General features: G+C 45.7%; 2 long non-coding RNA genes and 3 other non-coding genes across 5 annotated transcripts; 4 read left to right on the forward strand and 1 right to left on the reverse strand.

The window, feature by feature from the left end:
* Positions 1 to 9960: 9960 nt before the first annotated feature.
* LOC112898840 lies at positions 9961 to 10883 on the reverse strand. Its single transcript, XR_003229935.1, has 2 exons — positions 10748 to 10883; positions 9961 to 10670 (listed from the first exon to the last, which is right to left on the reverse strand). It is a non-coding gene; the product is annotated as an uncharacterized LOC112898840 (long non-coding RNA).
* Positions 10884 to 11056: 173 nt separating this feature from the next.
* Positions 11057 to 14144, forward strand: LOC112898839. The gene is made up of 2 exons (XR_003229934.1): positions 11057 to 11269; positions 13781 to 14144. It is a non-coding gene; the product is annotated as an uncharacterized LOC112898839 (long non-coding RNA).
* On the forward strand, positions 12883 to 12997 carry LOC112901815. Its single transcript, XR_003230392.1, has one exon. It is a non-coding gene; the product is annotated as a small nucleolar RNA Z278 (small nucleolar RNA).
* LOC112901762 lies at positions 13115 to 13221 on the forward strand. The gene has a single exon (XR_003230351.1). It is a non-coding gene; the product is annotated as a small nucleolar RNA snoR97 (small nucleolar RNA).
* LOC112901816 lies at positions 13615 to 13729 on the forward strand. Its single transcript, XR_003230393.1, has one exon. It is a non-coding gene; the product is annotated as a small nucleolar RNA Z278 (small nucleolar RNA).
* Positions 14145 to 16967: the final 2823 nt, after the last annotated feature.

Below are 16967 nucleotides of genomic sequence, written 5' to 3' on the forward strand. Positions count from 1 at the left end.
GATGGCCTGGCCATCACACATGACGTCCCCGGACCTCCCAGGGGAGGCCGGGTCCGCAGGGGTCACCCGGGAGCTCTCCCGCCCACGTGGGTGTGCAGAGGCCCCGGACCTCACGGAGCTCGGGGAGGGTCCGGAGACCGTGGTCCCAGCTGTCAGGCCCGGAGGCCGCATACCACGTGGCCCAGAGGCGAGGGGGAGCGTGAAGTCCCAGTGCCTGGACACCCTAGCAGGAGGTACCCCTATCTGTATGTACCGACACTATCGTATTTAGTGATGCCGACTGGTTTGAATTCCCTCGAGTAGTCGCGGGCGGTGATATTGCATGTGAAAGCTGGAAAGCAATCACTATCTTCGATGTCGCGGAAGCCCTCACCACGCTCCCGTCATCTTGCATCGATGACATCTTGAGCGTCACGGCCCTTGTTGATCTTCTGCCTCAGCTTGGCTGTGGGTGTGTCATGTAAGTTTCTACGGTGGCCTCAGCCTCCCGCAGAGTGTTCCCCGGCCTGAGGTCTTGCAATCTGTTGGTTGCCTCACGGTTGGGGAGGCTATTGTACTTCTTGCTGTACTTCTTTCTCAATGTGGCCGTGAGCGGACTGCTGGGCATTATGGTTGCCCTAGTTGTCTTGGTTGTGCTGGCGGTTGTCGCCCCTTCGGGGGTTAGGTCCACCTCCTAGGGTGCGACTAGCCTGGGAGACGGTGCTCGCGTGGTGTTTAGTTCTTGAATGACTGCGTTGCACTGATGGCATAGGGTCCCGCTGATCCAGCTGGATGATAGCACGCTGAGTCAGCTGCAATAGCCTCTCGGTGTCTAGGTTTTGGGGTAACCGTGCAGCTAGCAGGGCTACATTAGCGAGGTTCACAATCGGAGTGTTGTACTCACGATCATCGGTTGCCGTGAAAGCACCTTGAAGGTTCCATTGATAGGGTGGGTTCCACTCGCAAGCCACTTCGTTCCGTCTGCGCTTGGCACGTTTGGCGTTCCTGAGCTGTCGGATTCTTCTGCGCTCCTCATCTTCATTCTGAGGAGCGTCTGCCATGCTTCGTCTGCAAAGATGTCCATGAGTGCTCATCTTTGCAGACGAAGGCGTCGTACTCTGGTCCTGGCTCATCGTCTTCCTCATGGTCACGGATGGAAGCCATGTAGACTTGACGATCCGATGAGTACTCGCCGCTAGAGCTATAGTCGACTAGTTCGGTATCGCCTCCTCCTCCCTCCGTAGTAGGGAGGAGTGGCTTGCCTTCCTGAAAAGGTAGTTCTTACGTGAACGCCACAAGGTGGGAGTCGTATTCGAGTAGTTCGGAGGGCTCTATGTCCTTCCAGTACACGAACCGGCCTTGCGGCATTGTAGTTATAGTCAGGCCCGGGTGAAAGTGGCACCCTTCCAGTACATGAGAAGGGTCCGCAGTCATCATCCGAGTCCGAGTACTTGTCGAAGATGGGGGCCTCCCGGCAGACGGTGGCACCCTCCCCTCCGATCTTGAGTAGGTCGTCCAAGTCCTTCTCTGCGGAGAGGAACTTGGACTGCACAGACTCCGGGTAAATAGAAGCCATGTTGCATAATCCGAACAGGAATCAGGTACGCGGTCCCTCGGGTGGGGTAGGATCCGATCCAAGTAGTCCTGGTGCAGCATGAGTCAAAGTCGCGTCGAGAATGAACTGCTCCTCGATCTCCCTGGCTAGGTCAGGGAGCAGCATCTCGTCGAGGTTGTCGATGAACTTGAGATTGCTGCGTTGGGTTGCTGCAGATGCCTCTGGCTTCCTATTATTGGCCAGATGGCTGTTAAATCCACCTGAAACGTTGGCGATACAGACCCAAGAGCCGAAGACGAAAGTCATGCCCTCATCGAGCACAGCACTGGTGGAGTCAAAAGATGCCATCGAGTTCTCCACTGGATGCTCGATGAACACCCCTACCTGGAGCCACCAGCTATCGGTGTTTAACCTCCAAGCCCACCGAGAGATATGTCCGATGTGGTAGATTGTAGGTGGGGTGTCGCCGAGATCAGAAACTCGAAGGTACAAGGAACATGAGACTTTAGACAGATCCGAGCCACCGAGAGCGTAATACCTTACGTCATGTGTGGTGGTTTGTATTGCCTTAGATGATAGATACTTTGGAGGGATCCCTACCCGCCCTTATATAGTCTAGAGGGACAGTGTTACATGGAAATCCTAACCCGATATTAGCTTAGCAGTCCTACCCGAGTATTACTCGGGTAATTTTTTCTTCTGTTCCAACTGGTTCTACTCGTGTCCGAGTAGTTATAACAGGTGTAGGATGTGAGCCATTCCCCATCCCTTATCCTAGAGAGTCCATACGATGTGCACAGTCTCGTGGGTCCGGGTCTGATAAAGAAGCTGCAAAGAGGAGTCCAATGAATCACACATTATGACTGTTAACATCATAGCAGTTTAAGCGAACTAAGCGTAACTCAGCTGGTAAGTTTCTTTACGGTGGAGCCTGCCCATTTGGATTCGAGTTCTCGACTCGACACGGGTGTTCGTATTTTTCTAAACTTATTCCAGAATTCGACTGGCGCTATTATTTCAGTGGTGAGCGACGTGTCAGTCGATAGCGAGGCATTTATGAGTTTGTATCCATAGGGATGAGTGTGCGTGTGTGTATGTAAACGTTTGCTATGTGCTGTGTTTTGAAAAAAAATACAATAACGGTTTAAATCATGTGAAACGCGGCAAAGAAAGGGGTACGACTGTTCAAGTAATGGGCCAAGGAGGACACAGATCAAAGAAAAAGAGTGCTGAGATAACTGGGCCTGCGTTGCACGTGTGGGTGTGGCCGAGCCCATATCTGCAATGGAGTCGTGGATAGCTGGGCCGTATCCACAAATGGCGACATGCATGAAACTGGTCAGTAGTGGGCTAGTGGCCATGAATCTGAAACACATTAAGCTCTTCTTATTAGTTGAATGATAAGAGTTCCTGCCCTTGCAACACCAGCAAGACACTTCACAATTATTCCTTGAGACACTCTACATCAAGACAAATTATTGGCGTACATAAAAATCATTCTGCTTTTACAGGCAATTTGTGAACAATTTGTAGTCAAGTGTTGCTCGTTTTCATCATTGATTTGTTATTATGAATTGCTTTGACTGATCTGAATACTTCAAGAAGAAATCTGTTGACGAACTATCATTCTCACTCCCCTGTTATAAAATGCTACCCGTAGAACTTCAATATCCTAAAAAATTTGACTGCAGAAAACAATCTTAAAAATTAGAATTATACACTGGTCATTTTATATTTTTAATAAATGCAACTTCCTTTGTATGTGATAAACAGATGCAGTGCATGAGATCAAAGGAAAGTTTTGGGATTGGTTACATTGTGAAGAATGCATCAGCATGTTTCTCTTCTATTGTAATTTTCAAATAAAAACAGAATGAATCCTTCCATACGTCAATAATGGCAATGGTAAAAAAATTAATATATCACATTCCTTGGTTATCTTTTCTTCACTACAACAGGAACGTATCCTCGTTAGATCATGTTTGGATCCAAGTACTAATGGGTGAAAATGCTAAACTTTATCACTATCTCATCCAAACAGGAATGCTAATACAATGGGTTAAACTTTATTAGTTAAGACTCAAAAACTTTTAAAACTTTAGTACGTGTATAAGTGCTAATTTGTACTTAAAGATCAGCACTCAACTTTAGCCCATCTAAACAGGCTTTAATCTCTCCGTACCTCTGATTTCAACAACCCCCCCCCCCCCCAAAAAAAAAGATCAAGTCACCTTTCTTTGCATTAGGGGCAAAACACATTAATTGTACGAGGAAGGCCTATCAAGTAATCATCGGGTTTCTTAAAAGATGCTGCCGTTTGGAGCTCTGCCCGCGTTTTCCGTGGCGCGTGGCACCTGGCGAGCTCGGAGGCTTGCAAGTCTGCAAGGCTGCAACCAATAGAAAAATTGCAGGCTTCGGTGAAAAAAAAATCTAGACCAGAGCGAACTAGACGCAGACAATACGGTCCCGCTCATTGGTACTGTCGTACTGAGACGGTCTGCAATATGGAATATGGCATATTGACGAGATGGCATACGTGCGCTCGACTGCTCGTTGACGTACGTGGATACTTCTTGTTCATTCAAGTTAGCTACCGGACATTCCTATTAACTTGGTATTTATAATAGCGATTGTTATTCATAAAAAAAATTATACATACGCCCATGACTACAGGTTAGATAACACATTAATAAAAGGAAACATCTACAATCATTTAAACATTGTGCAATGAACTGTTTGCTACATATTTCTTCATTTTAAGTTAAAACGAACTTTTCTTCCTGTACCTAAAAGAAGTAAAACGTATGTAGTTAGACTTGCCTTGATGTATTTAGTCAACTTGGAAAAAAGAATACATGCAGCTAATTTAGGTATGCTGCAGTAGTCTGTCTATGATAGCTGTCTTGAGTAGCTAAGTTGTGGTGATCTTAATTGCTTCTTTTGGTGTGTTTTGCCGCAGGGCACTGCTGCTACTGTTAGTGCAAATGCATCAGATGATTGTACAACTAAGAACAAGAAAAGTGTTACAAGGAAAAGGTTGGATTTACTAACATCAAGTATTTTTCTTTTGTCGATTGCGTGTCAAAAACTAAACTTAAACTTATACATGTGCTTCTACATCCCGATCATCTTCGAACAAAAAAAAAACTGCCAACGCAGCTGCAGCGAGCAAACCGTTGATTTATTATGCTGGTTAGATTGTTTGGAGCAAGCAAATGATATTTTACTGGTCTTAGCAACTGCTTTACAATTATACTTGATATTATTTAGCAGATACTTAATATTAGAATTATGATAGTGCGCACAAAGCGTGCGGAATGTTCTAGTATACCAATGCCAGACGAGGATAGAAGATCTAGATGGTTTCATCCAAAAACTGATACTTTGTGGGGGAGCAATGATATGTGTTCCCAAAATTTTCCTTTCCTTGAGAATAGAAAGATCATCAATGAAGTGGTTGAACCTTCGAGTGAGAGGTTGTTCTCGTCAAGTTCAGATAGATAATTTCCAGCCGTAACTCTCACCTATCCCAAACAATAACATCCTGTTGATAATAATATTTAGCAGATGAGAGTCAGGAGGACAGCGTGTCTTCTCCATTGATGAGAAGTGTTTGTCTGCCTCCTCCAGAGACCCTTTTTTCTTCTCTACTCCTCCCAACCTTGAACAGATCATTTCCCATACTGTGATATTCAATGGCACACAATTTCTGGAACAACTCATCAATTGCTTCGCTAGCGCAATCTTTTTTACAAAGTCCATGAAAAATTATACTGTACGTGTCAATGCCCACATTTATTCCACTTTAATCATCTCACATGGTGGCCTTCACCATCAGATTGCTACAAGCCTACAATGCTGTAGCACGGCCCCTCACAGGCAACCGTAGGTTTGATTCTATCTATTATGTGGTGTTTATGGAAATTAAGCAAGAAATGATCACAGGTTCAATAATATTAGCTGGTCACCAGCCCGTGTACTTTACGAGGCTCGGGCAACTGAACTGATCTCACCATCAACTCAACTAGCACACACAAGTATGCATCAGCCAAATTCTCAATATATGGCTATTCAGAATCATCCTATGCAGGTTTTGGAACCAGTGTAAGCAGAAGCGCAGGCATTGTTCTGTGGCAGAACCGCCTAAATTATTCCGGCTCAAGTGCGCTAACGTTCGCAGTATAACTGCAATCAGCTCAACACACTTCAAACGGAATAATCCCTGGGTCTGTCGGGTCTCCGCCCGATACAACCACGGTTCAACAGGATCGAAGCAGGTTTACCTCGCACGAAGGCGAGTTCACATCACAGAATAGCTCATCAACTTTTAATTTACAGCCATACATACATTATTACGTACCGAGTTCAAAGTAGAATAAACTTATACAAACCATGTTCAAACTGACAAGCGTAACAGCTTGTCCAAACTCACAGCGGAAGAAAAAATTTTACGCGACTACACACGTCGCGAAGGCGAACACCAAGCTTAGCCCAGGGCCTGGTGTCATTCCGGAGGGTCATTGCCGGCCGGGGACGGGTCCCACTCCACGGACCAGCCACAAGGAACGGACGTTGGCCACACAAGGTTGTCCGTGGGATTCTCGAAGGTCATACCTGAAACAGATATTGGCAAGGCTGAGTATTCTAATACTCAACAAGACTTACCCGGGTTTGGGTATACTTTAACCCGTAACTAGACTCATGAAGGCATTGTAAAGGCTCTGGGTTTATTTTCAGCTGAAAAGCAACAGAGAGTATAAACTATTTTCAAGTTTTAGCTTTCAGATTCTAGTTTGATTAGCCATTCTAGGTAAGCACCTATACTAAACAAGCAAGATAGAGATTATCATCCATCAGGATTATCTCATCAACAGTTACACTTTTTTACTCAATGTGGCAAAAGGGATAAGCAGTCTCAATCCTCGTGAGAGGCGGACGATTCGAATCGAATTTAACCTTGCAAGGTAAACCTAACTCACACGCTCGGAATACCAACAGGGCATTCCGAAGCAACCGTTTCCCTCATATTCCGGGTTATGGATCGGGGCCACCACAAGCGACTGCAGGACCGTACGCACATCACTCGTGCAGGACATACGTCTGTAGCGCGACTACAAAACCTGTATTCCTGTCTGCCATGCAGAACGTACTCCTACACGTCGGTGCGTGTGAACATAAAATAAAGGTCGAGTGGTGGAGATGCGTCCATTTGCCGGACCAATCGGGTACTAGGCTTACCGCTTACCATATTTCGCGGCATGTGGCTAGTACTTTCAAAAGCTTAGCCACCACTACCACACATTTCAACCTTAAGACTTTTATCAAAACAGACAGGGTAAAACTCAGGTCATGATGCAACACATGACCCTGTCCGTCATCCTTATAGTGGTTGCAGAAACGTAAACATGTAACTCCTATATCGCGCGAGTGACAGGAAATCACCCGACTTCTACCGGTCCTATTAGCGGAGCATCTATCCGATAAGGACTCGGGAGCATTACATTGGATTCCTAGGATTCATGCATCTAGGATTTCACTTCAACTCCTAGACTTAATGCATAAGTATAGATAAATAGATATAGGTTGCAGTGTAAATAAAGTAGTGGGATATGTCCGGGGCTTGCCTTCTTGGGTGGGGTTGGGGGCAGGAGTGTCAGAGGCTTCCGAACTCGGGTTCGGGGCTTCAGTTAGTCCCTCGATGACTTGGGTTGGGTCTTCTGGAAAGCCTTGGTCTTGTCCTAAGACCAGTTCGTAGTCCCCGTCGTCGAGCAACGTTGATTCTATATGAGATGCAATATAATCAGTAAGTTTAGGTTTGAGTTTAGGACCTTATATTATAAAAGTTGCAATTCATCAAGTCAACATTCAAAAGTTCACGAAATAAAAGGGTTTAGGTTTGAATGACTCTCCATAAGTGAGTCATAATTTAGTACTAAATTTATTGCGAGCAGAACTAGACCATTTGAATTTTGAATTTGAATTCTAATTTAAATTCAAAACTTTAGGTTACAAGGATTATGAAGTTTGAGAAATTAGTCGTACACTAATCATCAACACCTTAGAGAAAGACAAAAAGATCTTAATTAATTAGGCTTATAGAACATGCTTAGTCAAAGTTTCAAATTTGAATTGCCCAAATTTAAAAGAAGTTGAGTACCCAACAAATCTAGGTTTGAAATTTTAATGCAAGGTTACTCGTAGTTTATAGAAGTTGCATGCTAAAATTCATAAGCAACAAAGCATACATGTAGAAATTAAGTACTAATTACCCTTTAACCTTAAATTTAAAATAGATGCAAAAGTATTTAGCTTCATATCAAACTTCATAAACAAAAGTTATAGAGTTTGAAATCTAGTTTCTAACAAAACTAGTTTTGCCATTTTTGGATTTTTCTGTGAATTGCTACGAATTTAGCAAGGCAGAACATGCACTCACATGAAATAACAAACACTCTTGGACATAGGTCCTTAACACTACTATTCCCCTGAGTCTTATAGTTTGCAAATAGCCCCCTGGGCTTTTGCTCCTTCTAACCCGAGCTCCCTGCCGGTCCAACACAGGGGTGGCGAGGTTTGACCGGCGTGCACTGTCAACGGCGATCACCGGCGGTGGAATTGAAGGGGAGGGGAAGCATCAACGACCCTTTACGCACCTGAGGACACTTGGAATTGGAGTGGGGGTGGCTGGCAGTGGCGGCTCGGCGGAGGCAGGCGGCCGGCGACGAAGATGAGCGGCGGGAGTAATGGTCCAGTGGTCAGAGGCGGTGTGGAATAGGTCGGGAAGTTTCACTGGAGCACAGAGAAGCCGGCCTTAGGGTCCTGGTGGCGCGGGAGTGACCGAGGTGGCCGGCCCACGGCGGCCAGGAGGCGGTGGCGGGCGGCGCTGGTCGGGGAAGTTCCTCGGCCGGAGTTGGGGAGGTGGTCGGGGGCTAGGAAGCACGGGCAAGCACCGGGGGAGCCTCTGGAGGGTTCGGTGAGAGCGATGGTGGCCGGGACGTGGCGGCCCACGGTGACCCAAAGCTCACCGGAGAGATGGGTTGGGCGGCGGAGGTGGAGGGGGCTCGGGGTGAGTTTGACAGGCGAATTAGCGAGGCAAACGAAGTGATGGTGAGTCGCTGGCGCTATAGAGCAGAAGAGAGGGAGGGATAAGGCATGCCTGCGTGAGTATTGCGGCGGAGGCAGGAACTCCAGCGGGCAGTGCTGGCAGCCAGCGAAAAACGTGGCGCTCAGGCGGGACACCAGCAGAAGGGGGCTAGAGCGGTGAGAGGATGGGGAAGCAACGCGTGGCAAGGGAGGCACAGGAGGTGGCCGGCGGCGGCCAAGATCAAAGCACTGTGCCGGCGGCAGGGGAAACCAGAAGGCAGAGCAGAGAGCTGAGGCGCCAGGAAGAAGAAGGGGGCAAGAACTGAGCCAGGGACTGATTTGCAATTTCAGAGAAAAGCAGGGACCTTACTGAAAAGAACTTGCAACTTTCAAACCAGTGCTCAAATGGAGATGGTCCAAAAAGCAAAAGTGCATGGTTTTTCAAACTCTACAACTTCTCCTTAAGGTTCATCTGCAGTTGAGCAATAGTTTTGAAGATATTATAGACTTAGTAAAATTTTCACATTTTATGTAAGTCCTAAGGTTAAAAACACTTTTACATATATACCCAAGGGCAAATTCTCATGTTTTTGCAGTTTAACCACAGATTCCATCTTTTGCAAAACAACCCTCATACTTTTAAACTTTTCTCTCTATTTCCACCCATTTTGCATAAAAGGACCTCTAGTTAAATTTAATTACATAAATATCACTTTTTTCTTAACATTGCACAAAATAAACACACCTTTGCCATTCTTTAGACATAAAAGCATACTAAAACTCTAAGGTGTGACCAAGCTAATTACCTGAGTGTCACATGTTCCTGGGGAGAAAACTTGCGGCTGCTATGAACTTACAAGTTACAACATGTCAACTTTCTCACTGACACTGAAATTGTGGCGAGAGCTGCCCATCAAAGATCACCACAGCATCCAGGATATTGGTCATTCCATCCAAATGTTAACTGAATTTTCAGGTATCACTGAAGAGATTCAACACTCAGTCATCAAATCATCAAGATACGGATAGACATGAACAAAGTCCCCGATGAACTTGCCAGGAAGCCTAGACAAGCAAATGTTTCAAGCCCTTCTCTGTACTCCTGGCAAGCACTTGCACACTCTCCGCAATGTAATGTGCAAAGGGCACTCCAAACTTTCCAATAGGGAACGTTTAACTCCATCTTAGTACTATGCTTACAAGTAATGAAATCCTTAATCTTTTTTCTAAAAAAAGGAACGATTGGATTCTCTTGGCACCTGGTAAGCCTGATCTCAGTTTTCTTTGCCAGCTTATGCATGACTTATCTTTTTCTTTATTGAGGCATCTCGCCCTCTCTCATCTTTTTTTTTTTAGAAACCGGGATTGCATTTCACATGTATGTCTTAAGGTTTACATTGCAACTCTTACAAAGGCACCCTCGGAGAAAAGGAAAATTACATTTTGGTCCACACAAGGGTCTCCCGGTCGTTTTCGTCGTCGGCGCAAGGAGCAGCCCCTCAACAAGCCTCCACCGCACCAGAGGTAGGAGGAGAAATACGTCAAGGTTGCAGCTAGAAGCCAAAGCCCTTCCCGACGAAGGAACAAACTTTTTGATTGTCACACTGAGTAGTACATCGAGTTCATCGACGTGCCGTAAATCCGATGAACGCCCTAGCAGTAAAAGATGACAGCCGGCCATCTCGTCGCCGAGGAACTTGGGATTTGTCGCCACAAGCACCGCCGGCAACTCGAAAACACCGGACGACAAAGCAACCAAAAGGTAATAAGACCGCCCAAGCAGTTGCAATGAAACCACCCATCCGATTCCTCAGGAAAGCGGTAAGGAAACCTCCATGGAGCCTCGCCGCAGTTGGCATCGACCGCAGTGCCGTCTCCGAAGAAGACAAGGAAGGGACAAAACAACTCACCGAGAAGATCTAGAGCTTCTAGCGAATCCCCAGATCCGGCAAGGATGCAACACACCAGCCCTTCGCCGCTGCCATAACGCACACCGACGAGGTGGAGGAAGGGCCGGAGAAGCTTATTCCAAGGGCGCAGCGCCGCCTCCACCCTGCGAACACCGCTTGGCCATCACAAAGCGAAGAACCGAAACCTTAAACTAGCTAACAAGACTAAGTGTATGTTCACTGGCCATCGATCCTGCGGCTCCTCTCCACCTCCGGCACCGGAATGATCACTGGACGCAAGGAGAAGCTGGCGAGATCGACGCCGGGAGCGAAATCGCCTCTCCGCCGCCCTTCTGAACTGTAGCAAGGGGAATGAGGTCGAGAGGTCGAGTCAGTTCGCCCTCTCTCATCTGGGTACATGAGGTGATGGCATGGGCCGCCGGCCCGCCATCGAGGTATCGCGAGCCCTCTCTCTCGCTTGTGTGCGTGGGCTGTGATCCAGTAGAGGTCCAGGCCCCACAGGCCACATCTATGTAGCGAACCTTCCAGTTCATTCCTGAGCCGCCGGGCGAAGCGACGGAGCGAGAGGCGGTCGGTCGCCCCTGCCGCTGCCGCTCGGTCGGGGCCTCGAGCGCAGCCGGCGATGGCAGCGCGCCTGCACGGAGGCTAGCCGTGCGTCCGCCTAGGGCTGGGCTGTGGGATCGCCTGGCGCCTGGAGGCGAGGAGGGAGGCCGATGGGATTGATGAGGTCTTGGCTGTCCCGGTATAAGTCTACTTTACCTCCTGATCTGGTTTTCTATCCTCTGACCTATTGAAAACTGTTTAAATGAACCTCTAGAGTAGTTTTGGAGGTGATTTTGCCTACGTAGCATTACATATGGATAATAATGTGGCGAGGATGCATTTTGAAAATCTACTTCACCCCCTAAACTATTAAGATTTATCTGCATAACCCCCTCACCTATATAATCATATACCCGGCCCCTCAAAGTTTTCGGTAAGATCTATGAAGATAGCTTGGCACTAGCCCATCTCTCTATTTATCTCTCACACACAAGCATATCCTGCTACTATTCATCTCTACATTATTCTTAGCTATGTGACAACTTGACCTCCATTTTGAGTTCTTATAATACTTCGCCAATGAGCTAAAATGGCGAAAAGATGACTAGTAGGACATGCTTGTATGTATGATAGAGAGATGAGCCCGTGCCAAGCCATTTTCCATATGCAGCAGATAATTTAGAGTTTTAGATGGTGCTGGAAACATTTGAGGAGCTTAATGTATGATTATATAGTTGAGGGGATTATGTAGACGAAGCTCAATAGTTTAGGGGGAAGTAGATTTCAAAATATATTCTTGCCACGTCACTATCCACATGAATGCCACGTAGGCAAAATTGCCTTCAAAACCACTCTAGGGGTTATTTAGACGATTTTGAATCGTTCGGGCGTAGAATATCCGGTTTCATAGGTGAAGGGTTAAGTAGATGGACATTAATAGTTCAGGGGGTAAGACTTCTGTCCCTGTCCCTAGCACAGCTACGGCAGCGGATGCACGATGAAGGTGATAATTATTCTGTACTGTTCTGTCGAATCGTTTCATCTAGCTACTTTGATACTCCCCCAGGTAGTTTGATGTTTCTTCATTGGATGAATGATAAATGTTCACAGAAATGCCGCAGACTGGTTTACTGGACTGAATATGTTTGCTGAAATCTCTTCCTCAAAAGTATTCAAATAATCCCTCTCCATCGTAACCCTTTTCTAGCCGTCATCCGCTGAATCTCTTCAATAACGTGCTTTAAGCCAGTTAATTTTGCCTAAACCTTTTTGCTTGGATGGTCAGCACCTGATCCTTGTAGACCTATTCTTTTGCTAGCGTGCCCTTCTATCCAGCCTTGACCTGGCTTTTTGCAACCGAAAATACCAAGCCCCAACTAGCCTATTCTTGGGGCTTTGACTCGGATCAAACAGACAGGACCAAGCAAACATCAAGGTTCTTATTTAACTACATCTCTACCTCATTTGATTAAGACAAAATACACACGGCCATGCCATAACCCAACTCCATCTCGATTGCCTACCACAAGCACATGATATGTCTAATGCATTATTTTATCCACCGTCTAGATTACTAGGTACAATGTTGCATGTGTACAGTTTCGCATCTTTGTTTCATTTTCTCTCGTGTTTTTCTTGGATTCATGTCTCCAATATCTTTATGCTAGATCCATCATGCCATCCAGTGTTTCTGGTTACAGTGGATCTTCTTGTTGTTTTGTGCTAAAGGTTCAAAGCAATGCTCACATTCTTGGTACTGCCATATTCTGCGTTACAATCATGCGCTTTTTCTTAAACTCTGCATCTTAGTGGGCATTGATTGAGTCATCCACTATCAGGAGACGGAATCTGTTTTAAGGCCCTGTTTATCAGGGTGAACCTACTTAGAGTTGCTGCACTTGTAAAAGAATGTCACCAATTCTGAGGTCCTTGATGCACCCTCTTCTAATGCATTTCTGGATTCAGTCTTGTTGTTTCAGGGATTCTGCTCTCCAGATTATCTTGCAATGTAGAATGATGCCGAGTTTAATTGTCCTCTCGCAAGTGACTCTGATTTGTGTTGAGGCTGAAAAACTCGGGAGAGTTTGTGTTGTCATGGACTTCCATCTCTTTGATCATGTCAGGTGGGAGTTAAGTAACAGCACAAGATTCGATGATTGCAGCATCGGCTTGTTTGCGTGCGTGATGATTCGGATAGGCAGAAACCAGCAGTTGATCTTGTTCAGTTCTGCTTCTTCGTCATATTTGTGTGCTTGTGCGGTTGTGCCTACTCTGAACTTGCTAGACTTTGTGGTGCTTACAACTATAGTATTCCAAAATAGGTGCACTTTACATCTTTTTCTCTGAATTGAAAGCGGTTTTGCAGCTGTGGCAGTGGGTTTCACAATGTTTTGATGGTTTTTTCCCCCGATGGCATGTGTTTTTCTTAAACTTTGCATCTTAGTTGCCAAAGCAGTTTTGCAGATGTGGCAGTGGGTTTCACAATGTTTTGATGGTTTTTTTCCCCCGATGGCATGTGTTTTTCTTAAACTTTGCATCTTAGTTGCCATTGATTGAGTCGCCCACTATCAGGACAGGGAATCAGCTTCAAGGCCCTGTTTATCACGACGAACCTACTTGAAGCTGCTGCACTAGCAAAAAGATCAGCCAATTCTGACGTGCTTGATGCACTCTCTCTTCTAATGCATTTGTGGATTCTGTCTTGTTTCAGGGTTCATCGAATGGGCTGCGTGGCCGTTGTTAATCTTGGACATCCGGTATATAGATGCTGGAAATATGAAGTCAACGTGTCAGTACAAAGAGGTGCTTTTTTCTATTTGAGTGCTTGATGCTGTGGCTCTTTTCAAACAATCATTTATGGACATCAGAGATACAACAACGGGTTTTTCATTTTTTTTTTGCGCACACAGTATGGGAAGATATAGCTACAGAATTTGTACCTGGCTTTTTTTTTATCGTTTTAAAGTGTTGGAATCTTGCTTTGTTAAGGTGCTTTGTAGCATTGGCTCTGCTCTGATGTAATGGTGAACTGCTAGTATGTATACCTAGAATGTAGACGCTGGGGTAATTTTTTATTTTCATTATCTTAAAATAACGGTTATGCGTGCCTTAGTTTGGAAAAAAAAAAGTTAGCGATAGCTGTTGGGCTAGTATTCTGCATGGATTTGTGGGCTGTCTGCTAGGCTTTTGGCCCAAGTGAGCGAAGCAAAGCTGAAAATATATGGCAACTCTTCGGGTCCATCTGGGCGTCAGGATATCGCCCAACGCCTAACCCCATCCCCACGGGGCTATTGACTTTTTTAAAAAAAGGATTAAAAAAAACTAAAATTCGAAAAAGGGGTGCCAGTTGGGAAAATTTAAAGAAATAGGTGCCTCCCGCCCGTTGGGTGGGCGGGATGTCCCCCGAGGGCCTCTTCGCAAATAATTTCTTCGCGAAGAGGTCCCTGGGAGGGCATCCCGCCCAACCAAAGGGCAGGATGTTGTGCTGAGGGGCATCCCGCCCTTTGGTCGGGCGGGAGGTTCCCCCACCGGCTATATAAGTTCCAGCCTGCCTAAAAAATGCCATTTTATCCAGCAAAAATCAGAAAAAAGAGAAAGAGAGGAGAGGAAGAGAGAAGAGGAAGCGGCGAAGCCCTGTCCACACGTCGATTTTGAGGTATATTCTCATTCTAGCCATATAAGTACTTGAAAATAACTATAATTTAGGAAATATTTCTTAGAGTAGTTATGTTTTGAATAGTTTTTAGTATTTTTATTTATTTTTAGTATAATTTATAATCTGAATAGTTTAGAATCTGTAAAATATAATCTGAGAGTCGCTGAAATTTAGGATCGTCGCTCGTTGTGTATTAATATGTAGTATAACTAGTTTATTAATGATTGACAGATATGTCTTCCGAGAAGGGTATTTTTAGTATATATTACGGAGAAGGAAATGTGATTTATGGGCCAAATGGGGTAGATTTAAGTGAATTCAACTGTGCGGTCAGAGGAATTACTAGACCGCACGAGAGGACATTTGAATCCCTATGCAACTGGTTAATGAGGGGATTAAGGATTAATCAGGAGACACACACTGTGAGTGTTCAATGCGTCATAAATCGTACCACTCACGCTTTGATCTGGGAGCTTATGCCACTTGCAAGCAACGAGGACTGGTTAACTTATCTGCAAAATGCAAGTCATTGGCAGTGGCCACTGGTACTCCTTGTCAGTGTGCACCAAAATCCTTTGATAAACATTGAAGCTGCTCCGGGGGATGAAAATATTGATGAAGAAGTTGAGGAGGCAAACATTGAGGCAGGTGGCACCGCAGCACCTCAATGCGTGGCTGATGAGGGGGAGAACATACCCTTTATTGTTGAACAGCTGCAAGACGAAGAACGTGAATTGGATGAAGCAATGAATGCCGATTCATCTGATGATGACGATGATGTGCCTCAAGATTGGGTAAGCAACGACTTCAGTCATCTTGTCGTAGATGACGGATGTAGCTGGCCTTCGGATTGCAGGGAGAATGAAATTATCCAGGGTGCAAGGTACCACTCAATTGAAGAGGTGAAGGAAGCTGTTAAGTGCTGGTCTCTCTCTTATGCGAGAGTTTAAGACAGTCGAGTGCAAATCTCGTAAGTACGATGTGGTATGTGTGAAGGATGGCTGTCCATGGCGGGTGCATGCCTACAAGGGTAAATGGAAAGATTATTGGGAATGCTCCATTGTCACTCAGCACACTTGTCATTTGCCTGGAGTGCAGAAGAGCCATCGCAACCTCACGTCGCAATACATCGCAAATGAGATGTACGGGACGATAGTACAGAACTTGTCATATGAACCAAAGTCTATTATCAGGTACATTCAGGAAAAGTACAAGTATACCATCTCATACAGCAAGGCGTGGAGTGCAAAATAAAAGGTGTTGGAGATGAGGTTTGGTACGTTCGAGGCTGCATATGATAATGTTCCTCGAATGTTGGTCGTCCTATGTCAGAGAAATCCTGAAAGCTACTATGACCTGAAAACTCTAGACAGAGGAGAAGGTTCGCCCCACACATTGCAGCGGGTCTTTTTCAGCTTGGGTCCATGCATTAACGCATTCCATCACTGCCGGCCTATCCTGTGCATCGACGGGACCTTTCTCACAGGAAAGTATAGATTGCAAATGCTGACAGCTATTGGAGTGGATGGAAACAATCAATTGCTGCCTGTTGCTTTTGCTTTTGTTGAGAGTGAGAACACAGATAGTTGGTACTGATTTCTGGAACGGGTTAAGCTTGCAGTCGTTCGGGATAGGGAAGATGTCTGCCTGATTCATGATCGTCACGCCGGCATACTGAGGGCAATTCTAGATTTGCAGCAGGGGTGTGTGGAGACCGGAGAGCCGCCCAAGTGGCGTGATATTCGCAGTAGGTGGTGCATGAGGCATACCGGTGCAAACTTTTTCAGGCAATTCAAGAACAAGCACCTTATGGATATGTTCAAGAGGCTATGCAAGGAAACGAATCAGCAAAAATTTAACAAGCAGTGGCAGAAACTTGATGAATTGACCGGGAAGAAAAGAGCCGAGGACGCATCAAAAAACATAACTGCACAGGATGAAGCAGAGGCTTTGTGCCCTTTGCCAACAGATACTGCACGTACTCGCAGAAGGTCTGGGTCAGCGGTGAAAAAATTTTCTGAATGGATTGAGAATGAACCTAAGGAGAAGTGGGCGTTACTTTATGATACCGATGGTGCAAGGTACGGTATAATGACCACCAACTTCGCCGAAGTTTACAATTGGGTGCTGCGAGGTGTTCGTGGGCTTCCACTGGTTGCAATTGTTGAATTCATTGTCCGCGGGTGTACCGATTACTTTTGGGAGCGGTTCACTAAAAATCAGGTATTCATGCGAGATCTAG

This window comes from Panicum hallii, chromosome 7, assembly GCF_002211085.1.
Source record: "Panicum hallii strain FIL2 chromosome 7, PHallii_v3.1, whole genome shotgun sequence".
Classification (NCBI taxonomy): domain Eukaryota; kingdom Viridiplantae; phylum Streptophyta; class Magnoliopsida; order Poales; family Poaceae; genus Panicum; species Panicum hallii.